General features: G+C 34.5%; 1 protein-coding gene across 2 annotated transcripts in view; it reads left to right on the plus strand.

The window, feature by feature from the left end:
- Positions 1–144: 144 nt before the first annotated feature.
- The window catches only part of ARID2 (AT rich interactive domain 2 (ARID, RFX-like)), a 195,019-nt gene continuing 188,696 nt past the window's right edge, over positions 145–6,467 (plus strand). Inside the window, exon 1 of one of the 2 annotated variants that reach the window (XM_014529534.1) lies at positions 145–303. The gene's annotated coding sequence lies outside the window, so the exon portion shown is untranslated. The remainder of the gene's footprint in view (positions 304–6,467) is intronic. The other variant, XM_014529538.1, reaches the window with a different exon arrangement.

Raw genomic sequence — 6,467 nt, forward strand, 5'->3', positions numbered from 1 at the left:
CAAGTGCTGAGAAACCCAGGGCTCTCGGGTGCAAACAGGGATACGAGCAGGCTCTGCTGCTTGGTAGCTCGTAGGGGTCGGTCTGAAACGCCCATTGATGCCTGGGTATCTGCAGATCTCTGTAGAATGGGTATTTATTTCATGGTGAGGTTAGAGTTTTCTTGGGTTGTGCATTTGCAGACAAGCGTGGTTGTGTTTTTAACAGGTTTCTGAGAAGAATCAGTGGGGAGAAATTGTTGAAGAGTTCAACTTTCCCAGAAGTTGTTCTAACGCTGCCTTTGCTTTAAAACAGTATTACTTGCGGTGAGTAGTAGTGACTCTTGAACAGTATTTGGAAATGAGGGACTTATGGGGAGATTTGTTTTTAGACATAAAAAATAGCGCGCGCGCATACACACACACACACACACACACACACACACCCCAAACCTTGCACACCAGTTTCTAAACTCATGTTAATTTTAGTCTGGGAAGCATTGAATAGCCACAAAGTGAGGTTTTAGGATGGTGGGAGCTGTCCTCACCTATTTTAAGATTGTTTACATTTTTTTATACGGAATCATTACAGGTGACACCCTACCTCCATCTTGATAAACATTCTTTTGTGACATTGTTATTGATTGCTTGATATCCAAAGAGGGGCAGAAAGGTGATGTTTAGTAAAAGAGTTAAGATAGTTAATGAAACTTTGTATCCCTTGGGAAAATTTTTTCTTTGTTTTGGAAACTTCTTTGTCTTTTTAAATTCTGACTTTAAGATTTTTATAAAATGAAATCTCTTGTGTGGAACCTTGTCACTGAGTAGTTTTTCAGTGCAATATTTCTACATAGCATAACATGCTGGTGCCTGAGGTGACCAGGATTGATTTTTTTTTTTTTTTAATATCAAGTCACTTAAAAACATTCAAAAGGATTATTATATAGTTAGGAGAATTAGGGATACTATGAAAACAAATGCTATGATTTGGATTTTTCTTCCATTCTCCCCTTTATTTTGACTTTATTTGACAAAGTAAATTTCTTATTCAGTTGGTATGTGATAAGTTTAGATGGTATATTTTGTGACCGGCTTTTTTTTTTTTTTTTTTACCAGTTGTTTTCCTAGAAATATTTTTATATTGTAACTTATTATGAAGTCCTCTTTTATTTTTAATGTTTACTTAGCCATAGAGGGTCCTTAGTTGGTGGTAGTTATTTAAAACTAAAATATTGCTCTTTATACTTATTATTTTATAATACTGATATTATAAGATGGCCTTTTTAAAATAATGTGGCTTCTGCATAATTTGAGCTTGGCATTTATTATTGCTCCAAATGTAATAGCAGTAGTGTGGATAGTCTGTGTTATGTTTAGCATTCTGAAATAGGAATGTAGTAATTACACAGGTGTACTTTCTATTGGCTATCATAGATTGACTTCAGGCTTGAAGCTGAAGAGTTCACAGAACTTTGTGGGTAGTTACTGAGCTATACAGAAGTCTAGAAAATATATGGTTAGTTGTTATCTACTGTGTGTCTGTGATGTGTGTTAGAGTACATTTTTAGATAAAGGACTAAAACTGAAAGCAAAGTAGAACAAAATTATCCTCCAAAACATTGCTTTAATAATATGGTAAGTTGATACTTTATATTTATAGTGATATTCACTTGCTAATTTTCATTTATAATATTGAGAGGAATACTCTTAATACATACCCTGGCTTTCTGCTCATCAGTTTGAACCATTTGGGTTTTAGACTTTAAAATGCACATTTAAAGTTATGCCTGATGCTTACTGAATTGATTGAATGATTGAACTTTAATATCTGTAAGGTACTATATGATATATATGGTTCATGAGAGGTGTGTTTTTCTGAAGAATTTACATTCATTCTAACAGAGTTTTAGACTTCTAATTTTTTACAAGTTACATACATAATGTTTTTCTAGTTTTGATTTCTATCTTGAGATCATATCCACTGGTTATACTTATAGGTACTATTTTTAACTAGGTAGTTTCAAGGTTTGCAACTTTTTACATTGTTCTCAGATCAATTTGAGCTTTATGTTCTTATTAGAAGCTGCTTTTTTATCTGTCTTTAGCTAAACTTTTTTCCTTCAGATGTCACTCTCTAGGTTTGTTTTTGCAGGGTTGTAGCTAGGCTACTAGGAAAAAGGTTGGGAATTTGTTTTGGAAAATAAAACCATGTGAAGATTTGCATGGTTTCTAAAGAAATACATTGGTCAAAAATTGGGTACTACCAAACTTGAAAGATTTTTTTTTTTTCATAGTGGTATAATATTGCACAGTAGAGGGACATGTATTATGCTGGATTTTACACCTTCCTCTGAAAAATCTTAACTGGCAGACAGGGTGCCAAGCTTTCACAGTGATTCTGTTACTTAACCATAAAAGTGTCTCTTCATAGTAAGAAATAGTAATCAAGTGACTTTGTAAGTTTCCTCTTTCATATATCAAATTGAATGTCATAGTTTCTGATGAGCAGATAATGTGTTTTATAAATCATAGGTGAAATAATTTGACTTATAAGACTGTCCTTACATGTGGTAGTTCTCATTTACTCTACAAGTTTAATTTTTGCTGACATTGCTCTGTTATTTTATTACTAGAGGCCCGGTGCACAGATTCATGCACCGGTGGGGTCCCTCAGCTTGGCCTGCGCTCTCTCGCAATCCAGGACCCCTTGGGGGATGTCGGAGGCCCAGTGCACGGATTCGGCCCGATCCCCGCAGGCCAGGCCAAGGAACCCCACCAGTGCATGAATTCGTGCTCTGGGCCTCTAGTATGCATATGAGATCTTTGGTTAATCTCTTCCCACCCTCCCCCTCCCCCTACTCTTTGAGATTCATCAGTCTGTTCCATGTTTCCATTCCTGTTATTGAGCGTCTGCCCCCTGGTGGTCAGTGCTCGTCATAGCTACCGGTCAAACGGTCGCTTAGGCTTTTATATATATAGATTAATTGGAGAATGGCTGTTAGCCTAGTATTTTATGATATATCTTCATGATATTACAGACATTTAGATAAGTAAGATCAAACTAGCATGCTGGCCATGTATATATTCTAACATTTTAAAGTTTATTTTGATACAAACATACATAGTCATTAAATATAGAGTCTTGAATTTAGTGATCTGCCAAAAGTTAGCTTGATTGTATCAAACATGTAGATTGTCTACAAAGATTTCTCAAAGTCTAAAATTGAAATGATTATTTGTTTCAACGCTGGCATTTAATTTTAAAAATGTGTTTACTGATGTGTAAAAGTACTCTTTAAAAATTGATTATTAATCATCCATGATGTCTACATATTTTGTTTGCACTTCATTCTTTTCTTGGCATGTACACCTCAATATATTCCACAAAAGTTTATTATTAGATTATCCCTAAAGTGTAAATGCATAAGGTATAATTTCACAGTAGAGGACATGTATTATATTTCATAAATGGAGAAATTAAAGTGCAAAAAAAATCAAAATGGCATTGGGGCATTTATTAATTGGACAGAAAAGTTGTATTCCTTACATGTATTTAGTAATGTTTAATCTATCTATTATAAATTCAGTTTGTTAGTCACAAGTTATTTTAAGAAATTAAAATATAATTGGAAATTACATATGGTTAAACTTATGCCCAAGTGTATCTAAACCCATTGTGTTCCTTATTTATTCTGTGAATTTTTGTTGTTGTTGTTCTGTTTTGGTATTAAGATTGGGGGTAAAAATATTATTCTTATTTCCATTAAGAATTTGAAGCCTTGGTATGAAGATTTAGGTAAATATTTCAAATACTTACTTCAAGAATTTTGTTTAACCTACTGACTCCAGTAGTACAGCTATAGTCAAGGCTTACTTGATGTATACATTATAAAATTTGATTTTTTGAAAGGAAGTAAAATATCTTAGACATTAAAAACTTATTGTACAAATTTATACGTTACTGGTTTTCTTATAACAGTAAATAATTTTTTTAAGCAATTTTATTTCTTTCCCCTGTCTCAGTATATTTTTATTGATTTCAGAGAGGAAGGGAGAGAGAGAGAGATAGAAACATAAATGATGAGAATCATTCATTGGATGCCTCCTGCACACCCCCTACTGGGGATCTAGCTTATAACCTAGACATGTGCCCTGACCCAGAATCAAACTGGGACCTCCTGGTTCAGAGGTCGATGCTCAACCACAGAGCCACGCCAGTTAGGCACATTAAATGATTTTTTTACTCATACCTTTAGAATAGTCAGAGACTTAATTGTAGAATTCCACCCACCATTGTGAATTTTCAATTGCATTGTAAGTTTATTCTGTTTCCCTTGGTTGATAAAGCCCTTCCTAAGTTATAGAGTTTACATTTCTTAGTTAAATAGATGGATACACTCATGTGTTCTGTGGTTAGTGTCCACCATGTAGATCACTTCTTTTAAGAGAAAACCTTTCATGAATTACTTGAGGTTAAGTGAAAGAATGCTTCAAGATTGTGATAAATATGCAAATAATACATTGAGTTTGTGAGTTGATAAAATTTATAAACAGATTGCTCTCCTTATTCAAGGAAGGAAAGTAAAAATAATATGGGGACTCGAAGAACAACTGTATCTAAATAAATTATTCATACATGTATTTAAATTTAATTTTTTAAACTGTATCCTTTCATTTTGAACAAACCTGATTTTGATATCTCCTGATATTCTGTTATACTTTAAAGAGCATGCAGATTTGTTCAAAGGAAGAATAGAAAGTGGAGAAAGTTGAAAGACTGATCAGAGCTCAGCTAGGTTAGTGTTATGTCTTACCATATTTTAAGCAGCTTAAATTTGCCCCGAAGAAGAAACAAATCTCTTTCCAAGATAGATAGTTTACTGAAGTTAAAAATTTCACTGAAGATTCAAACTAACAACTCTTAACTCTCAAAAGTGTTTATATGCTTTTTTTGCATTTGTGTTTTCTGCCTCGGATGTTAACTAAAAATGTCTGTTTCTAAATAGGAGTACTCTTTTATAATGCCACCTCTACTCTGTTGTGGCTTCAGTATTTTCATAGTTGGTCGTGTGTGACATCCACTATAACTTTGATAGACAAGTATATCTCTTCTGTGACTCTGATGTTCCCAAACTGAATGATATTAGAAGTTGGAAAGGAAGGAAAAACAAACATCTTAATTCATTGGAATTTAGGTGCATTAGTCAGCAAACAAGTATTCAATACATATTTGTAGGTAAAGTAGAGTACTTATTACTTGGTAAAGGCTGCTTATTGCTTATTTTTCAGAGTGGTTTAGACTCTATTAAGGTTTACTGGTAAAAATAGGCTTTGTTGGAATTGGGAATTAGAGAGACATATGGGGCAGGGTTGATCTGCCACTACCATCATCACCACATTCTTTGTTATTCAGGATCAATTAGAGTAGAAATTCCCAATTTGTATTATATTAAAAACTAAAAACTCGTTTTCCTGAAATGTCATTATGTTTCCTTGAAAAAAGCTAAATGAATTTGAGCAATAAAGCTAACTTGGTTACTGTATTGCAGGACTTCTTAGAGACTTCAGTTTGTTAGTATGCATTGTGAAACTGTTGACAATCTGGAGAAACACTACCTCCCTACCCCTACCCATAGTAAATGGTGTTTCCCAAACACCTACCACACATCACCAGAGTGTGGTGTGAAACCCTGTGTTTGAGGAACGCCTGCTGAGTTCTGTGGAGTACAGTTTGGGAAATATAACAATACTTTCTCTAATGGGTAAACTATAATTTGATGAAAACGTGACTATGATTAAGATTTTTAAAAAATTTATTAATTTGAGAGAGAGGAACATCAGTTTATTGTCCCACTAAATTATGCATTCATTGATTGCCTTTTGTATGCCCTGACCGGAGATCGAACCCTCAACTTTGGCGTATCTGGACAACGCTCTAACCAAATTTTACATTATAAAATTTATTAAAATAAATTTATTAAATAAAATTTTGGGGGACCTGGAATAAATAGTTGGTTTAGAGTAAATTGCCACTTATTCAGGTTATCTATGAATTTCATTAAACTTTCCAAGAATTATGTTATTAAAAATAGAGTCTAATATATATTTTTCTGTTTCAAAACAAATTTCACTTGTGCTTGGATACTTTTTGCATATTATGTTGTAAATTAGAAATTAATGCCTTTCTATAAGATACTAGAGGCCCAGTGCACGAAATTTGTGCATGGGGGGAGGGGTGTCCCTCAGCCTGGCCTGCACCCGTGGGGATTGTGCCTAAACTGGCAGTTGGACATCCCCGTCCCAATCCAGGGCACTTTTCATACAGGTGAAAGGCATCTTGCTGTTGTATGGCCAGCTACAATTTTTCCCCCTGATTATAAAAAGTAGTACAGCCCTAACCAGTTTGGCTCAGTGGATAGAGTGTCGGCCTGCGGACTGAAGGGTCCCAGGTTCGATTCCGGTCAAGGGCATGTACCTTGGTTGCAGGCACA

The sequence above is a fragment of the Myotis brandtii genome, unplaced genomic scaffold (genome assembly GCF_000412655.1).
Source record: "Myotis brandtii unplaced genomic scaffold, ASM41265v1 scaffold686, whole genome shotgun sequence".
NCBI lineage: Eukaryota > Metazoa > Chordata > Mammalia > Chiroptera > Vespertilionidae > Myotis > Myotis brandtii.